Source organism: Giraffa tippelskirchi, chromosome 2 (genome assembly GCF_054371585.1).
Source record: "Giraffa tippelskirchi isolate mGirTip1 chromosome 2, T2T-mGirTip1v1.2.pri, whole genome shotgun sequence".
Classification (NCBI taxonomy): domain Eukaryota; kingdom Metazoa; phylum Chordata; class Mammalia; order Artiodactyla; family Giraffidae; genus Giraffa; species Giraffa tippelskirchi.
Genome location: NC_137276.1, coordinates 147,309,814 through 147,330,363, shown reverse-complemented (window position 1 = coordinate 147,330,363; position 20,550 = coordinate 147,309,814).

Sequence of the window (20,550 nt, the reverse complement as noted above, 5' to 3'; positions counted from 1 at the left end):
TCCAACTATAAAACTCATTTCAAGTATCATGTTTTCTGGGAAGTCTTGCCTGACTCCATCTAGCATAAGTCAGGATTTCCTCTTCTACTTATGTCAGTATTTTAAATGTGACATATTTTATTATAGTTATTTTTATCTCATTTACTAAGCGGTGAAGCTGGGTTGGATATGTCTTTTTACTTTGTAACCTCATTTATTAGCACAATTAGCAAGTGCTTAGAAATTAGCACATGTTAAGTAAAGGCATATAGCCTGACCAACCAGCTACAATAGTTGACTCTTCATAACCATCCTTGTGCGTCCTTAAAAAATACAGAAAACCAGTGGGAGGGAATATCCTGATAAGATACTTCCAGTAATCCTTTAGAAGCTTGGTTTAGAGGCAAAGACACTGGATTTGTAGTTGGAAAATCTGGGTTTCATGGCTACCATTTTTGACCTATGTGTCCTTTGGGAAAGTCATGTACATTCAACTTTCCCATCCATAACATGAAAATACTAATATGTCATGGCCACCTCATACAGGTTTTGTGAGAACCGAGTAAAAGGACATTTGATAAAACTTCAAGCAATATGCAGAAGAGAGCTGTTGAAGGTGCTTCTTCTCATTTTGACATATTCAATGCACTTACATAGGTCATATGATATTTTAATTTTTTAAATACTATTTTAAAAAATGATGTATCACACAAAGTGTATTCAGACTTCAAAGGAGACTATGAGAGTGATTTTGCCTTCTAAGCCTAGCCAAGGCCTTAGAAAAGTCCAAAGATGAAAATATGGCAGGCTATAAAAAGTGAAACACAAATAAACAATTGGAGCATCTTTCTGCAAAACTAGTTGCTGACTCTCTCTTTATCTTTTATCTGAGACTAAATGGAATTCCTTATATTCACATACACAGGAGGCATCTGACCAAATCAGGCTACCTAGGTAAGACATTTATTGAGTAATTCCAAGGGAATTTCACACTCTTGTCCTCCTTGATATGAGGTCACACAATTCACTTGGCTTCAAACAGAGTGATGTGGCTACTGGGAGATTGCTTCAGTGTCTCCTCCATCTGTATATTCTGCCCAGTTTTATGGATGCCTTCTGGCCTTTCATTTGTTAATGATGGCTTACTAATCAAGCCCTATTTCTCTGAGAGGGCCTAGAGTGACTTAGAAAACTTCAAATTTTACTTTCATTTGGAAGTCTCACAATTACTACCCTCACTTGGCTAATTCCTTCAAAACCATTCAATTGCTATTACCACTGTTCTTTTGTAGGGGTAATCAAAAACTACTTAGAGACTGAATTATCCACCTCTGTTCTAGAAAATATGGTACACAGGGTCTTTATCAGGTCTCTGAACTTCTTTCTTCATCACCTAGGACAGATATTTTTGTCTATGACCTTAAATTAGTTTTATGCCAGCTGGTGGGATTCCCTGGTGGCACTAGTGGTAAAGAACACACCAGCCAATGTAGGAGCCTTAAGAGATGCGGGTTCAATCCCTAAGTTAGGAAGATCCCCATGGAGATGTGCATGGCAATCTGTTCCAGTATTCTTGCCTGGGGAATCGCATGGACAGAGGAGGCTGGCAGGCTGCAGTCCATAGGATCACACAGAGTCGGACATGCCTGAAGTGACTTAGCACACACATGCATGCCAACTAGCTGCACTTATCCAAGTATGAGGGACTAATTTATTTCTTTTATCTTAAAAAAAAGATTCAAGATCTGGTTCACTTCCTTTGATCTCATCTCCTTATTGCCATTTTAAAATCATTGTTAGTTGGTGTTTTAAAACCAACATATTAAAAACTGAATATGATAAAATAGTACAGACCAGTTCTTTGAAAATGGACAGACAGAAGAGACTGGAGGGCAGAAACAAAAATGCAGTAAAGATGAGCCCAGAGAAAGATTTGTAAAAATGTTGCAGATTTCTTCACTAAATTCTTTGAGATGTCATTGATTCAAATATTACTTACCCAGGTCACAAGACTTCATTCTACTGAACATCACTTGCTATGAACCTAGGCTAGCATTTACTTTTAAGGATCACTTTCTGGTCTTGTTTCTTGTCTGAGAAGCTGTGCTGGCTTACATTCCAGGACAATAAAATAGTTGCCTGCTGCTGTTGATGGGATAGTAGCTCAATTAATGAAATTAATAGAAGTCTGGAAACATGCTTGAGATTAAATGGCAAATTATAGGCATGTGATCCTCATGTTTAGTGGAGAAAACCATCATACAATTTATGTTTCCAGAACCCTAAAGCTGATATAGAATCTGACCTAAGAATACTTGTCTTTGAATCTGAGGTTTGCCATTTGCTCTTATGCAAATCAGGGAAAACTCTTTAATTTCCACGTGTTTCAGTTTTCTCATCAATTGTTGCTGTTCAGTCACAAAGTTGTGTCTCAATCTTTGTGACCCCATGGACTGCAGCTTGCCAGGCTCCTCAGGCCTCCACTATCTCCTGGAGTTTGCTCAAATTCATATCCATTGAGTCAGTGATGCTATCTAATCATCTTATTCTCTGCTGCCCACTTCTCTTTTTACCTTCAGTCTTTCCCAGCATCAGGGTCTTCTCCAATGAGTCAGCTATTCACATCAGGTAACCAAAATATTGGAACTTCAGCTTCATCAATTAAATGGGACTTATAACACCTACCTCACAGGGATGTCATTAGGTTAAGTTATTTGAAAGTTTTTTTTTTTTAATACTCTAAAGCATCATACAAATGCTAGTTAGTTAGCATTATGGTTATTGCTTATCAGGAGCAAATCCTGTCAAACAAAAATCCAATCTCATTTAGAGCAGGAGGACAATTTTGCTTCCTGTAGATGTCATTTCCCTTGACCTTGGCAATGTTTCTAAATGGAGCTTTGTTGCACAGTATCAACCCTTATGGGAGTATGACTGAGAGCACATACAGTTCCTTAGTGTGTTTCTAACACCTGGTTGGAAACATAATCTGAGAATGGTCCTTAAAAATAAATGGTGGTCCAGGGAGGTAAGTAACAAGTGATGTTCAATGGGAAGAAGTCTTGGAACCAGGGTAACTCACCAAGGTAAGTTTCAATCAATGACACACAAAGAGTTCAGTGAGACTAAGTTATTTAAGTATTCCAGTGACAAGATTGTATGAACTGGGTTCTGCTACTTTGATGAAAGATAAATTCAGAATGACCTTGGTGGTTTAGAAAAGAGATTGGAAAAAGACTCAATAAAGTTTTGTCCAACTAGGTGCAGAGGTAGACGCAGGATGAAAAGAAGGCCCAGATGTGCCCATATTTATGGGGAAAAGACCAGGCTATGTGTGAGGAAGCAGAAAGAGAGAGTGAGGTTCTGGGTTGTTACAGAGTGCTGTGAGTCAGCAATGCGGCACTGCAGTGAGAAAGAGAGCTGAGTGCTGCAGGGCAAGGCAGGAAGGTGGCATGGAGCAAAAGCCGAGGGTGCAGCTCTTCTTAGAGGGAGAACTGGGCAGGCCACATTGGATGGTTCATTTGGGGAGCCTTTTGGTCTTCTCAACTCAGAATTCTGTCTCTGATTAAATACCTGAAAGTATTTGTTTAGGATACCTCCCCTGATTACTTCTGCAGAGGGTTAAGATGGGTGCTAGAGGGATGAATTACACATGGGAGAGTGCAGTTATCTGAAAGGTGAATGCTATACCACCACTCCTCCCAACCATCTTACCTTTTTATTAAAAAATTATTTGTGATTTATTTAGAAATTTGCAAACTATTTTAGGGTACCCTAATTTTCAACCCCTATCATCTCTTGTATAAAGAATTCCCTAAGTTTCATTCATTAGGGTACTATGCATAAGAGACCAGCTGTTTTGTCTAAACTCACTCCCTTCCCAGACAGGCCCACTGCCTTTTGTTTTACTGCCAAGCTGCGCCTCATCCTTCAGGTCTCAGCTCAAGCCCCACTCCTGGGTGAAGCCCTTTTTGACCTTCCTGGGAAGAGTTACATCCTTTGTGCTTGCCTCTGCCGCATCTTGTACATTCCCTTGTTAGAGGTTCATTAATCACAGTGGATAGATTTGGAATATGAGCTTCCTGAAGGTATGGATAAAATCTTATTTATCTTTGTATCGTCATCACCCAGAAAGGTACCTGGCACATGATGTGTGCTCAATAAATACTTATTAAATGATTAAATGAAGGAGTGAATGAAGGTAAATACATAAGAACAAGACTTATTGTGGATAGGTTAAAACAAAAATCCTGGCATTTAACTCAAAAAAGAACCTCCAAATTTGTGCATTCCCTAGTGTGTACCACACAGGTACACAGGGTATTATATTTTCAGCTAAATTTTAAGGGTTTCCAGTGAACTATAAGGAAGAAGTCTTTGCTAGTAACAACTAGGCATATCCTTTCCTCCCTTCACCTACAGGGTAGTAGCTAGACAGTCCCTCTCAACCTTAAGATCCTTTGTTGTCTCATGCTAAGCCCCAGCACTTACTTTTCTTTTGCTTGGATCAGTGCACTGAGGATGTATGATGGAGACAGAATCAGCCTGAAGGGCACAATTCCACCTTGAGCAACCTGCAAGAGGCTTCCTCTGTTGAAATGGTCCAAAAGTTGAACGAGTGATGAAATTTTCATATTGTCACATATTTACAATGGAGATGATTGTGAAGCTAGCACTTGTATTTTTGAAGGCTACAATGCACAAATGTGTTCTTTTGATTCTATAAGTCTCTTTTCTCATGGAAAGTTTGATCAGAGGGAAACAGAAAAAATCTTTACCATAGCATTGTCTCCCCATGTTCTGTTTCTGTCCTTTGAGTGAAGCATGTGATGCCTGTTGAGGATTTTAATGATCTGTTACCAACACTGAAGCTGCTGATCTCTGAGATGTGACTCCCTCCATCCACCACCATTTTTGTTTCAGAAGCAAACAGAGCAACAGAAAACTGCATCATTTGCCTAATGGCTTGTGTTAAAAACAACAGCAGAAAGCCCCCCTCTTTCCCTCCAGCTTGTTTTTAATATTAATCTTTCCATGAGTACATTCAGCTGTCTTTAATGTTGTCAACATGTTCCTAACAGGCTGGCTGGGGTGTTAGCAAACATCAGCAGCAGGGAATCTCTAGCCCCTGACAGTTAGAGAAGACTCCCCTCCAAGCAGTGAGTTTAAAAAGTACTTATTAGTTAATTTTTTAAAAGAGCCTTAGACTCACAACAAGTTTATTAGTGTTATGATTTAATTGTGTATCTAAAAATGTCATGATTTTTACAATGCCTCATCATTTTATTAGTACTTTGGTTAACAAACGAATTATGGATATTTCAATATATAGCTGATTTCTTAACAGTCTAGAAGATATCAGTCACAGATATCAAGCTCCCAGTCAGGGATCTGGTAGTGGTGAGAGCGTGAGCTTGGGAGCCAGGCTTACCTGAATATGAATTGGGCTCCGCCATGTTCACTTTGCTGATAAAGGTCCATAAAGTCAAAGCTATGGTTTTTCCAGTAGTCATGCATGGTTGTGAGAGCTGAGCCATAAAGAAGGCTGAGCACCAAAGAACTTATGTGTTTTATTTCCCCTCTATTTTAATTAATTAATTTATTTTAATTGAAGGCTAATTACTTTACAATATTGTAGTGGGTTTTGCCATACATTGACATGAATCATAGTGCTAAAGAAGATAGACTCTTGAGAGTCCCTTGGATTGCAAGGAGATCAAACTAGTCAATCCCAAAGGAAATCAACGCTGAATATTCTTTGGAAGGATTGATGCTGAAGTTGAAGTTCCAGCACTTTGGCCACCTGATGTGAAGAGCCAACTCATTGGAAAAGACCCTGATGCTGGGAAAGATTAAGGGCAAGAGGAGAAGGGGGCAACAGAGGATGAGATGGTTGGATGGCATCACTGACTCGATGGACATGAGTTTGAGCAAACTTCAGGAGACAGTGAAGGACAGGGAGGCCTGGCGTGCTGCAGTCCATGGTGTCGCAAAGAGCTGGACATGATTTAGGGACTGAACAGCAACAACTGCAGTGTTCTAGCTTCATGACTGGGGAAGAAGCCGCTCTGTGCCTCAGCTTCCCCATTTATGAAATAAGGTTGATGTTATCTCCTTTGTAGAGTTATTGTCGAAATTAAATGTCACTACAAGTAAGACTCAGTACAATTTTAGAATCATGGTAAATTCTTGGTAAATGATGACAATGAAGGAATTGAGAATAAAATTTTTCAGCTGGTAGGGTTCATCTGGACAGGCACATTCCTTGATTGGTGAACTCAAATCCTTATTCATAAAAACAAATTCCAACTCTTCGGATGGGAACAATTGCAGTCTTTCACAGTGTTAATTTTCAAATTTTTCGACAAGCAAAAAACAGCTGAAAGCTTCACTGTTTAGGCTTTCTAATAACAGCATTAAGGATAGAAAGCCCATCTATGTAAATCTAGACAGTGTATTTATCCTTTATTTTCTGAATGTCTAAATACGTGTCTTGGGCCTTTATTTTATGTAAACACTTGGGTGATAATTAAATTGCAGGAATATCCACAGCCATTTGTGTTTGGGTGACCTCTTAGTCTTAAATACCATGCCAACACATTTTCTGACAAATAATTATATTTTAGAGAAATTTACAAAAAAGGATAAAGAGGATCAGTAAAAATTTTAAAAAGGTGTTGCTATTTTAAGGTAATTAATATTTTAGGTTCCTTGGCAGTAAAAATAGGACTTCACCAGATGGCAGATGTGTTTTTGGTTACTAATGTCATGCTGTATTTTGAATGAAGAGATGTCAGGAGGAGGAGTTGTTGAGAACAGCTTTTGCAAATCAAACCAAGAAATGCAATATGGGGCTTGGAAATGGAGGAGGAAATGAGTAAACAAGGAAGGTATTTTTATTGCATAAGCACATGAACTTGGTTTTCTTGAGAAAAACCTAACTTTTTCACATGACTTTGGACACATGAGGGTGGTGGGATTCTGTGTCAGGTGCATGAGTTTGAAATGGAGCAATGCAAAGACAGTAACATTCCTGATATCTCAGAGTAGGGGTCTTCAAGGTGGTTATGAGAACGCCTCCTTGAGGAGCCTTCCAGGAATAGAAGGGAGATACGGGACAGCAGTTCTCCTCTGCCCTGGGCTCCACTGTGTTCTTCTTGTATCACTCAGAGATCGACGACTCTTGTAAGCCCCTGGAACAGGCACTGGGGAAACAATAGCATCTCCCAGATAGCTTAGAACCTGTTGGAGATGGTGGAATTTAGCTCCTATTGACAGACAGGAGTCAAGACTAGAGCCCACCATCTCTTAACTGTGACAGCTGGTGGCAGTTGGACCTGAGCCGAAGGTTTTTCTCGATTTGATATTCTCAATCTTTTCCACGTTGCCTTGTGGGGGCACTGGGGAACCAAATGGCTGAACATGAAAAGACCTCAGAGATAACTATTTATTGAGTGCCTACTACGTGTCAGGATCCTTACATGTGCAATCTCTGCCCCCTTGTAAAGCCCTCAAGATAGGTATTGTCTTCATTCCATTGGAACCATAGGGGACTGAGGATCATAGTGGTTGAGTAACTTGCTCAGAGTTGCACTGAGCTATAATTTAAACTCAATTCTTTCTGAAGCCAAAGCCCAGTCTCTTCCCATGGTATGGCATAGTTCTTTAGGGCATGCCTATATCTTTTGGGCTGTCCTCATTTTCCTTAGCATCAAAGTGAAGGTGAGAGGAAATACACATAGTTATGTGATAAGATTATGTGCTTCCCTGGTGGCTCAGTGGTAAAGAATCTGCCTGCTAATGCAGGAGATGCAGGTTTGATCCCTGGTCTGGGAAGATAACTCTGGAGAAGGAAATGGTAACCCACTCCAGTATTCTTTTCTGGAGAGCCTATGGGTAGAGGAGCTTGGCAGGCTACAGTCTCAAAGAATCGGACATAACTTAGTGACTGAACAACAACAACAATAAGATTATGCATCCAGATGTTAATGTGGCCCTAAAACATGAAGAAGGTGTAATTTTTTTCCTTTTATTTTGTCATGGTGAAGCAAGGTAGTATGTGGAAAAGAGACAAATTGGGAAGTTAGGCCGTGAAGATTTTAGTCCAGTTGCACCACCACAAAGATGTGGCCTTGGATAAATCATTTAACCCCCCCATCCCCACACCATGTGACCCAGTGACTTCAAATAAAAATGAGTCAACTAAATTACTATACTTCTATATTTTCTCCCAGGTCTAATACTCAATGGTTTTTAAAACACCTCAAAACCCTTCACTAACATAAACCCGTGCCTTCTACCAATCACCCTGTTTTCATGTGAAATTAGGGTGCATATAGAGCAGACAACTTATTTCAGATCCATTTTGAGTACAAATAGACTGTTGCCCTCCTGATTGAGTCCCCATTGTTGCTACAAATAGATTCAGGATCACACTTTCCAAATAATTACCAATATTCATGAACATAATTAACTTAGGCATTTGAAGCCATAATACAATGCTTGGAAATATCATCTGATACCAGAAATATTTACTGAAGATTTATTTATTTCCCCAATCAGCTGAGGCATGAGAGAGAAAGAGAAGCTACTTTCCTGATTTTATGTGCTCTGTGGGTATAATTTGGAATTCTCCCTAGCTTTATTATTTGCTTTCTACACTGATTCTGTTGAGAAAATTAAGTAAGCAAATGCTAGTGAAAGAATTAAAAAATCTAAAATGCCAGTGTTAACATATGTTATCATGAGGAGACTCTTGGTAGCTGCTGATTTGTTGACTATCTTCTAGGTTCAGCTTCTCTATACCTATCATGATCACTCTTCACAGTGACCTTTTAAGGTAGGCATTGTCATCTTTTTAAAAAGAAAATTAGCTTTACTGAGATATTATTCAGACTGTCATCTTCTTTTTAGCAACAAGGATTAAAAATCTTACACAATTTGTGTCATATGCTCAAAGGAACCTCTTGTTTATGGTAAAAGCACTACACAAGCCCAGATTTATTTACCTAAAGGGTTGTGTATTGTCCATTAGGTTCTCTTTGAAGGAGATAACTTGACCGCTGGAGGATGAGAAGGAATGTGAGATCAGCAATCTAGTTTACTCAGAGCATGCAGAGGGTGGGTCTTCTCCTGCTGGAGCATGAGGATTTGTGATGGGCTGTGGAGGGACTTCCAGCTGTACACTGGTCCTCTGCAAGCATTTCCCTTAAATTCTGTATGTGTATTTTTTATTTTTTTGTGCTCACTGTCCACTGTTACTAAATCTTACAACCACCAACATTTAGAGGTTATCTGGTTCAAGCCTCAATTTTACAAATGAGACGATGAACACTCAGGGAGAAGAAGTAACTTACTTAAGGTAAGGTGTTCATCTTCAAGGTTGACTTGAGATAGAATCCAGATAGTCATATTTAAATGCCATACTCTCTTTCTTACTTCTTTCATCTACTTTAACCCTTGATCTGCTTGGGTGACAGTAGGGTAGACTCAGACCTTTGGAGCAGTTTGGTTGGTAATACCAGATTACCAGATTTTATCATTGCCAGGTAACAGAACCACAAGTATGTGTCACAAATAAAACTTTTGAAGAAATTGCCTATATATATATGGAAAAATCCATATATTGCATTATGTTTTGCATTATGGTTGCATTATGTTTTGTCTAAGCATTTTAGAACAAAGAAAGCATCTTCATTACTGTCTCTAGCAGAAAAAGCTTAGTAGGAAGTTCATAATGTGAATATATTAAACAATTTGGAACTCAGTGGTTTCTACATAAAGATAGACCAAAGCATAATTTCTTACCTAGAACATTTATTTTCTCTTTACATTATGAATACTTAGCACAATCTGCAATTTCACGTTACCTAATTAACCCATAGTTTTGATATTTTAGGAAAATATTGTCATTCTGCTTCTGATTATCCTCCCACATTCTTGCATCTGCTCCTCTATTTTTGTTTTGGCCTCTGTTTATGTTTTACTTGTTTTCTTTTAAAAAACATACTTACCAATATCTTTCATTATGTAAATGAAAAGTAATCTGAAGGTGTTTTACATGATGTATTAATGTAAAAGTCCACATGAAACCTTGTTTAAGATTGTTTTTTTACTCTTTGGGGAATGCCACAGTATTGTTGAACATTTTCAGTCTAATTTTTTATTAAAATAATATTGTCACAGATTTTTTTCCTCTGGCAGTAAACACTGAGATGAAGTTTGGGATATGTATCAGTTTCCTAGCATGGCCCTAGCAAAGTGCCACAGACTGGATGGCTTAAAGGACAGAAACGTATTACCTTCTGGAGATGGGAAGTCCAAGATCAAGGTGAGGCAGGGTTGGTTCCTTCTCAGGGCTGAAGGGGACGATCTGTTCTAGGTCTCTCCCCTAGCTCTGCTCATTTGCTGGTAATCTTTGGCCTTTCCTTGGCTTGTGATAATATCACCCCAATTTCCGCCTTCATCTTCATAGAGCCTGCTGCCTGTCTGCATGTCTGTGTCCAAGTTTCCCCTTTTATAAGTCCACCAGGCACGTTGGATTAAAGCCTGCCCTACTTCAGGGTGACCCAATATTAACTAGTTATATCTGCAATGATTCTATTTCCAAACAAGGTCACATTCTTAAGTAGTAGCGGTAAGGGTGTCAATATGTAAATTTGGGATTCAGAAGGCTTCCTGTTTGCAGAGCTCATGGAGCTGTGGGGAGTGTTGAGCCCAGAGAACATGGAAGCTTTCTCTCCTTTCCACATGCCTAGCATTTGGCTGTTCCTGAGTTATATACATTTATAATAAACCATTAAGTTAGTAAGTAAAATTAGTAAGTAAAGTGTTTCTCTGAGTGCTGTGAACTGCTCTAGTAAACTAATCAAGTGCAGGGAGGAGGACAGGGGAGAGTCTTGTCCCCTTCCCAGGGAAGGCTATAAAACCTCCAATCTAAAGCCAATGGTCCAGAAGCATAGGTGACAACAGGCGTACACTGTGTATTGCTAGGCAATGTTGTCTCTGGGTAGATACTGTCAGAAGAGGGTTGAATAATAGGACATTCAACTGGTGTCCAAAGATCACTTAGTGTGGGGGGAAAAAACCCACATTGGAACTTGTGTCAGAATTGTAGTCTCATAGGCCCAACCAGAATGTAAGCTTCCTATGAGCAGAGACTGTACCTTCATTTTATTCTGAATTTTTCATAGTGCTTAGAATGGAGCATCTGTTGTTACACAGAGATTAATATCATCTGCTTGAGAGGTGGTTTGTTGGAGTGTAGAAAAATGGTCTTGGGAGCCCAATAGATCTAGGTCCTCCATCTGATGTGTGTCACCTTGGGAAAAAGCTAAATCATTTCTCTCAGACTTCTGCTTGGCCCTGCTTTAGCTATCACAATTTTGAGACTACAAGAGCCTTATAGGTAGGTGGTACTTGCCCTAGAATACAGTCTTTTGTTCCAGGTTGAAGCCAAGGAAAAACACAACAGTCCTCATCCTAAAGCAGAGCTGAGTAGGGGGCACCATGTGGAAAGTGTTGCAAGAATGATTCATCTACTTTGTGGGGTTCTTGGCAAGAATGAGAAGAAGGGCAAGTGTGAGGAGCTTTCTCAGTGCCGGGGTTAATGGCAGATGGGAAGTGATCGTCCCCTGTGTTGGGGGTAACATCTCTCACTTTGCAAGATGTTTGCCTTCTTCATTCCCCGCCCACTGACAATAGTGTCCCCACCCACCACTGTTTCAGCCATCAGGGCCTGTGCACATTTCCAAATGGCCCTGGGGGTCACTACCTCCTTTGCTGAAAACTACTGGACATAATTCAGAAAGTACTGGGGGTTCTGCCTGTGTCTTAGAGAACACTGAATAGAGCAAGATAGGCTTGAGGAGACTTCCTGGACAACAGCACTACTGCTGCTGCTGCTAAGTCGCTTCAGTCGTGTCTGACTCTGTGAGACCCCAGAGACGGCCGCCCACCAGGCTCCCCCGTCCCTGGGGTTCTCCAGGCAAGAGTACTGGAGTGGGTTGCCATTTCCTCCTCCATGGCATGAAAGTGAAAAGTGAAAGTGAAGTCTCTCAGTCGTGTCCGACTCCTAGCGACCCCATGGACTGCAGCCTACCAGGCTCCTCCATCCATGGGATTACAGCACTACTTTGTTTTATATTACTTTTATATTACTGAGGGTTTTTTTTTTTTTTAAATATACCTGCAGCTAAAGTTGCTGAAAATAGAAATGCAGTTGTACAGTTGAAATCAAACATTGCTTAGCTGCAAAGATTGAATTCCAAACTATGTCAGATCAAGGCTGAGAAAGGGGTCCATTCAACTCAAGAAGAGGATAAGAAAAGAATGAAAGTGTCCTACTGTATCAAGATGAATGCAGACCCGCCTCTGTCCTGTAGAAATGGATATGAACACTGGCATCCTACTGCAGTAATCAGTCAGTTCAGTTCAGTCGCTCAGTCGTGTAATACTCTTTGTGACCCTATGGACTGTAGCCTGCCAGGCCTCCCTGTCCATCACCAACTCCCAGAGCTTGTTCAAACTCATGTTCATAGAATTGGTGATGCCATCCAACCATCTCATCCTCTGTTGTCCCCTTCTCCTCCTGCCTTCGATCTTTCCCAGCATCAGAGTCTTTTCAAATGAGTCGGTTCTTTGCATCAGGTGGCCAAAGTCCTGGAGTTGCAGCTTCAGCATCAGTCCTTCCAATGAAAATTCAAGACTGATTTCCTTTAGGATGGACTGCTTTGATCTCCTTGCTGTCCAACGGACTCTCAAGAGTCTTCTCCAATACCACAGTTTAAAAGCATCAGTTTTTTGGTGATCAGCTTTCTTTATACTCCAACTCTCATATCCATACATGACTACTGAAAATATCATAGCTTTGACTAGATGGACCCTTGTCAGCAAAGTAATGTCTCTGCTTTTTAATATGTTGTCTAGATTGGTCATAATTTTTCTTCCAAGGAGCAAGCGTCTTTTAATTCATGGCTGCAGTCACCATCTGCAGTGATTTTGGAGCCCCCAAAAATAAAGTCTCTCACTGTTTCCATTGTTTCTCCATCTATTTGCCATGAAGTGATGGGACCAGATGCCATGATCTTAGTTTTTTGAATGTTAAGTTTTAAGCCAGCTTTTTCACTCTCCTCTTCTACTTTCATCAAGAGGCTCTTTAATTCGTCTTTGCTTTCTACTATAAGGGTGTGTCATCTGCACATCTGAGGTTATTGATATTTCTCCCTGCAGTCTTGATTCCAGCTTGTGCTTTATCCAGTTCGGCATTTCACACGATGTACTTTGTGTATATGTACTCTATATATGTACACATGATGTACTCTGCATATGTTCCAGAAAAACATCTATTTCTGCTTTATTGACTATGCCAAAATTTTGACTGTGTGGATCACAATAAACTGTGGAAAATTCTGAATGAGATGGGAATACCACACCACCTGACCTGCCTCTTGAGAAATCTGTATGCAGATCAGGAAGCAACTTAGAGCTGGACATGGAACAACAGACTGCTTCCAAATAGGAAAAGGAGTATGTCAAGGCTGTATATTGTCACTCTGCTTATTTAACTTATATGCAGAATACATCATGAGAAATGCTGGGCTGAATGAAGCACAAGCTGGAATCAAGATTGCTGGGAGAAATATCAATAACCTCAGATATGCAGATGACACTACCTTTACAGCAGAAAGTGAAGAAGAACTAAAGAACCTCTTGATGAAAGTGAAAGAGGAGAGTGAAAAAGTTGGCTTAAAGCTCAACATTCAGAAAACTAAGATCATGGCATCCTGTCCCATCACTTCCTGGCAAATAGATGGAGAAACAGTGGCAACAGTGGCAGACTTAATTTTTGGGGGCTCCAAAATCAATGCAGATGGTGACTGCAGCCATGAAATTAAAAGACGCTTACTCCCTGGAAGGAAAGTTGTGACCAACCTAGACAGCATATTAAAAAGCAGAGACGTTCCTTTACCAACAAAGGTCCATCTAGTCAAAGCTATGGTATTTCCAGTAGTCATGTATGGATGTGAGAGTTGGACTATAAAGAAAGTTGAGCCCCAAAGAATTGATGCTTTTGAACTATGGTGTTAGAGAAGACTCTTGAGAGTCCCTTGGACTGCAAGGATATCCAACCAATCCATCCTAAAGGAAATCAGTTCTGAATATTCATTGGAAGGACTGATGTTGAAGCTGAAACTCCAATACTTTGGCCACCTGATGCGAAGAACTGACTCATTTGAAAAGAGCCTGATGCTGGGAACGATTGAAGGTGGGAGGAGAAGGGGACAACAGAGGATGGGATGGATGGCATCACTGACTGAATGGACATGAGTTTGAGTAAACTCCGGGAGTTGGTGATGGACAGGGAGGCCTGGGGTGCTGGTCCATGGCGTCGCAAAGAGTCAGACACAACTTAGTGACTGAACTGAACTGAGCTGAACTGAACACTGCATATAAGTTAAATAAGCAGGGTGACAATATACAGCCTTGACAAACTCCTTTCCCAATTTGGAACCAGTCCATTGTTCCATGTCTAGTTCTAACTGTTGCTTCTTGACCTGCATACTGATTTCTCAGGAGGCAAGTAAGGTGGTCTAGTATTCCCATCTCTTGAAGAATTTTTCACAGTTTGTTGTGATCCACACAAAGGCTTTAGCATAGTCTATGCAATCATAATGACAATAATAATGTCCATTCATTTAGCACTGACCATTATCCATGTATTATACAAATATTATTTCTGCACCTAGCTTGGTAGATATTATAGAGGCTAAATAGTCTCATGGAATTTGAGAGCAGTAAACCTGCATTCACATAGCGAGTGACTGAACCTGGATTTATGTCCGTAATTTGCTATAAAAGCCATAAGAAAGCCTTCCTCAGAGATCAGTGCAAAGAAATAGAGGAAAACAACAGATTGGGAAAGACTAGAGATCTCTTCAAGAAAATTAGAGATACCAAAGGAACATTTCATGCAAAGATAGGCTCGATAAAGGACAGAAATGGTATGGACCTAACAGAAGCAGAAGATATTAAGAAGAGGTGGCAAGAATACACAGAAGAACTGTACAAAAAAGATCTTCATGACCCAGATAATCACGATGGTGTGATCACTCACCTAGAGCCAGACATCCTGGAATGTGAAGTGAAGTGGGCCTTAGAAAGCATCACTACGAACAAAGCTAGTGGAGGTGATGGAATTCCAGTTGAGCTATTTCAAATCCTCAAAGGTGATGCTGTGAAAGTGCTGCACTCAATATGCCAGCAAATTTGGAAAACTCAGCAGTGGCCACAGGACTGGAAAAGCTCAGTTTTCGTCCCAATCCCAAAGAAAGGCAATGCCAAGAATGCTCCAACTACCGCACAATTGCACTCATCTCACATGCTAGTAAAGTAATGCTCAAAATTCTCCAAGCCAGGCTTCAGCAATACATGAACCGTGAACTTCCAGATGTTCAAGCTGGTTTTAGAAAAGGCAGAGGAACCAGAGATCAAATTGCCAATATCCGCTGGATCATCGAAAAAGCAAGAGAGTTCCAGAAAAACATCTATTTCTGCTTTATTGACTATGCCAAAGCCTTTGAGTGTGTGGATCACAATAAACTGTGGAAAATTCTGAAAGAGATGAGAATACCAGACCATCTGACCTGTCTCTTGAGAAACCTGTATGCAGGTCAGGAAGCAACAGTTAGAACTGGACATGGAACAACAGACTGGTTCCAAATAGGAAAAGGAGTACGTCAAGGCTATATATTGTCACCCTGCTTATTTAACTTATATGCAGAGTACATCATGAGAAACGCTGGGCTGGAAGAAACACAAGCTGGAATCAAGATTGCCGGGAGAAATATCAATAACCTCAGATATGCGGATGACACCACCCTTATGGCAGAGAGTGAAGAAGAACTAAAGAGCCTCTTGATGAAGGTGAAGGAGGAGAGTGAAAAAGTTGGCTTAAAGCTCAACGTTCAGAAAACTAAGATCATGGCATCTGGTCCCATCACTCCATGGGAAATAGATGGGGCAACAGTGGAAACAGTGTCAGACTTTATTTTTTTGGGCTCCAGAATCACTGCTGATGGTGACTGCAGCCATGAAATTAAAAGACGCTTACTCCTTGGAAGGAAGGTTATGGCCAACCTAGATAGCATATTAAAAAGCAGAGACATTACTTTGCCAACAAAAGTCCGTGTAGTCAAGGCTATGGTTTTTCCAGTGGTCATGTATGGATGTGAGAGTTGGACGGTGAAGAAAGCTGAGAGCCGCAGAATTGATGCTTTTGAACTGTGGTGTTGGAAAAGACTCTCGAGAGTCCCTTGGACTGCAAGGAGATCCAATCAATCCATCCTAAAAGAGATCAATCCTGGGTGTTCATTGGAAGGTCTGATGTTGAAGCTGAAACTCCAATACTTTGGCCACCTCATGCGAAGGGTTGACTCATTGGAAAAGACCCTAATGGTGGGTAGGATTGTGGGCGGGAGGAGAAGGGGATGACAGAGGATGAGATGGTTCGATGGCATCACCGACTCAATGAACGTGGGTTTGGGTAGACTCCGGGAGTTGCTGATAGACAGAGAGGCCTGGCGTGTTGCAATTCATGGGGTCGCAAAGAGTCGGACACGACTGAGTGACTGAACTGAAGTTTCTCCTCTGTCAAGCTATGATATGATTGTAATTTGTTCTTCACTTAATACTTCAAATTAAATACTCATATTAGGCATGTTGCTATGTTTGCAATGCTTATACTTACATTCTAAAAGATTGTGGGGACATATTACATTTGAGAATTTAGTTTTTTCCTTCTTGTCAATATCGTCTTTGTTCTTATAAAGGCCCCCCTCTGGAAGGTAAACAAAGCACTGGCCCTGGGGTATCCCATCAGCATTTGTCCTGTCCAGGTGACCAGTTTGAACATGCCACGCTTGGGGCATGTCCTGTAGAAGGGCGTTTGAAGGCCCCTCTTTCTGTGTCACTTATTACTCAGGGTTGGTGCATGGATGTATGAATCAAACATCTTCACGGGGGCCAGCTTTTATTTTTAGATAGTCTTAGGAATAGTTTTGGGAGGCAAACAAAGCACTATTTGAAAATTGAGGACTTGTGATTTTCTAAATCAGGATAAATGTGTGCCTCTTAGAAAAGCTCTGAGTCAGTCCTGTAGATGATTAAGTGTATTGCTATTGTTAAATAAATCAGACGAGTCAATTGATTCTCAACAGTGGGATATGGGAGTCTATCTTGCAAAATCAGCTAATGTACCTAATCATGCACAGAAGTTGGATATGAGACCTTTATGTGTACATCAATAATAAACTATTTTTTTTAAACTCAGAGATAGGGTCCCCCCTCTTCCCCCCCCCTTTTTCCTCATAACACTTTCCTCTCATATGTTTCATCTTTGACAACGCAGCAGAGGCATGCAATATTTCCCACTTATTTTCTGCTTATCCCATAGGTCAGTTTTCTGGGAAATGCCTTAAGAATGGTTTTTTGTATTTACTTAGATTGCTTGTACAGACTGCCCCATAATTTCAGAATATGATGTTCCACGGGCACCTATAGTTTATATGTTTGTCTTAGGGTTCACAGTGTTTTGGGGTCTCATTGTTTTCTTTTTGAAATAAAGTCTGTTATAATGAGTTTGGGCCAACCAACTATAGACAGAACCATTTGCCCAAAACTTCAGAGGTTTTACAATTTTCCCCTCACCTCTTTCCACTACGTAGTGTCTCTGTTCATATGGTCAAAAAATAATTGGTGTAATAAGATGAAATCAAATATATTAGAGGTAAAAGAATGTTGTGCTTGCCGCTTAAAAAGCTCCATGTTTTTTTGCTTTTAATGTCCTTGTCAAGTCTCCAGGTTGGCTGAGGGGCATGAAGCAAACCATTGTTAGTCTAGGCTGAGGTGTTCTCACCTGAGCGTATTGGAATGGGGAGAGGGACTCTTGACAAGTGCACCCCTCTCTTTTGTCATGGATGGTATGGATCAGGCATGGATCTAGGGCCCACAGAACCAGTGTCTGGCTTTATTGTCTTTTTCAATTCAAAGTGAAAGAAAGGGAAGTTGCTCAGTCGTGTCCGACTCTTTGCGACCCCATGGACTGTAGCCTACCAGGCTCCTCCATCCATTGGGTTTTCCAGGCAAGAATACTGGAGTGGATTGCCATTTCCTTCTCCAGGAAATCTTCCCGACCCAGGGATTGAACCCGAGTCTCCTGTATTGTAGGCAGACGCTTTACTGTCTGAGCCTAAGTGCTAGTTACAAACAAGTTGTCATCTCTTGTCAATCGGCTGGTTGTCTCTTTCCAGCTTGTTTTCATACGTTGTAATGTGAGTCTCCCCAGTAATTTTTAAAAATGCAAGAAAACTATGGTGTAGCACAATATTTAACGAAAAACAAGAACTTGCTGACAGTAAAAAGTTATCAGAGTAGGAGAGAAAATTTGTTCAGTCATTAAGTCATGTCTGACTCTTTGTGACCCCATGGACTGCAGCATGTCAGGATTCCCTGTCCTTCACTATCTCCCTGAGTTTGCTCAGACTCATGTCCATTGAGTCAGTGATGCCATCGGGTGAGGACAAATGGATGGGTTGAGGCTTCTTTGATATCCTTTAAATCATATGCTTTAAATATCATCCTGTACTATCTCCCTTTCAAATTTCATTTTATTTAGGCAGTTAAAAACTGAAGAATTTCAGTTTTTAGCTTACAGTTAAATGTTTTCCTATTACTTTAAAGACAATGAATCTAAATTCTGATCACTGTTTGATAAATATCTTGAGAATTCATTAAAAATAATTATATCTAGTGGGTAGCAGAAGAATTTCTAAAACATGCAGCACCAAAAAAGTAGGCATACTTTTATATTTTAATTTTGACTTTCAGCTAATGTTTTGATGATGTTGGAATCCTCATGAATGATTTACAGTGTCACTTAAATCATTTTATTGAATGAGAGACAGATATTTCTAAGCTGGGCATGATTAATGTCTCCCATAGTAAACAATAAATAACAAATAGTCCCTTATGTTGTATATTACTTTATGATGGACAAATGTTTGTTTTGTTTAATTACCTTTTCATTTATTTAATCAGTCAGGAACCTATCACACTTTATAATAACCACGTTTTCACACACTTCTCTGTTTCCCCCCAGTTCTAATCCCTATTCTCCATCTGTTGGGGGAAGTATATTAGAGCTTATCATAGGACATACATACTCTCAGGTTGCCATTTATCTTGTATGTATTGGTAGTTTTATTTTTCCTTTTGATGGTATCATGGTCTTTGAAATTATAGGCAAGGCCAAAGAAATCACCTGTGCTTTCCCCCGTGCTGGTTTGTTTCTCATGAACTCCTTCTCCCCTATACATTCAATAAAGCCAAATGACTAACTAAGATTATCATAATATCACCCCAAACATGCTCACTCCTCATACCAAGATCCTTGCTGCCAGTGGCTTGTGAATTTTCCTGTATCTTCATTGGGATTGGACCTGTATTAAATACTGGCCATATTTGTTGACTTGAATAGAACCCTTTGTTACAAAGGACATAAAAGGGTGCAACAATGGAAGTACCATAATGGATAGAGTTCAAGCTTGGAACCAGACTGACCAAGGCATTTACTCCTGGTTCTGTCATTTACTAGCTGATCTTATGCAAATACTTTTAACTTGTTTTGACTCATCTTCCCTAACTGGAAAACAGGAATAATATTCTTATTGAGTAGCACCTAGCAAAGTTCCTGATGCATAACAGGTGCTCGAAAGTGGTTGTGATTGTGACTAAACTGGCTTAAAACTCAATATTAAAAAAGCCAAGATCATGGCATCAGTCCCATAACTTCATGGCAAATAGAAGGGGGAAAAATGGAAACAACGACAGATTTTATTTTCTTGGGCTCCAAAATCACTTCGAATTGTGACTGCAGCCATGAAAGTAAAAGATGCTTGCTCTTTGGAAGGAAAGCTATGACAAACCTAGACTGTATTAACTTTACCAACAAAGGTTCATATAGTCAAAACTATGGTTTTTCCAGTAGTCATGTATGGATGTGAGAGTTGGACCATAAAGAATCCTGAGTCCTGAAGAACTGAAGCTTTCAAATTGTGGTGCTGGGGAAGACTCTTAAGAGTCCCTTGGACTGCAAGGAGATCAAACCGATCAATACTAAAGAAAATCAGTCCTGAATATTCATTGGAAGGATTGATGCTGCTGCTGAAGCTCCAGTATTTTGGCCACCTGCTTCAAAGAGCCGACTCACTGGAAAAGGCCCTGATGTTGGGAAAGATTGAAGGCAGGAGGAGAGGGGGTGGTGGAGGATGAAATGATTAGATAGCATCATCAAATTCAGTGGACTTGAATTTGAGCCATCTCCAGGAGATAGTGAAGGACAGAAGAACCTGACATATTACAGTGCATAGAGTCGCAAAGAGTCAGACACGACTTAGTGACTGAACAAAAACATCATCGTTGTTTTTGTTATTTTATTATTATTTGTTTGTTGTTAGCAAAGATCCCAAATATGGAAAAGTCAAAGAACTTAACTCTTTCTGTTTTGGCTGAGTT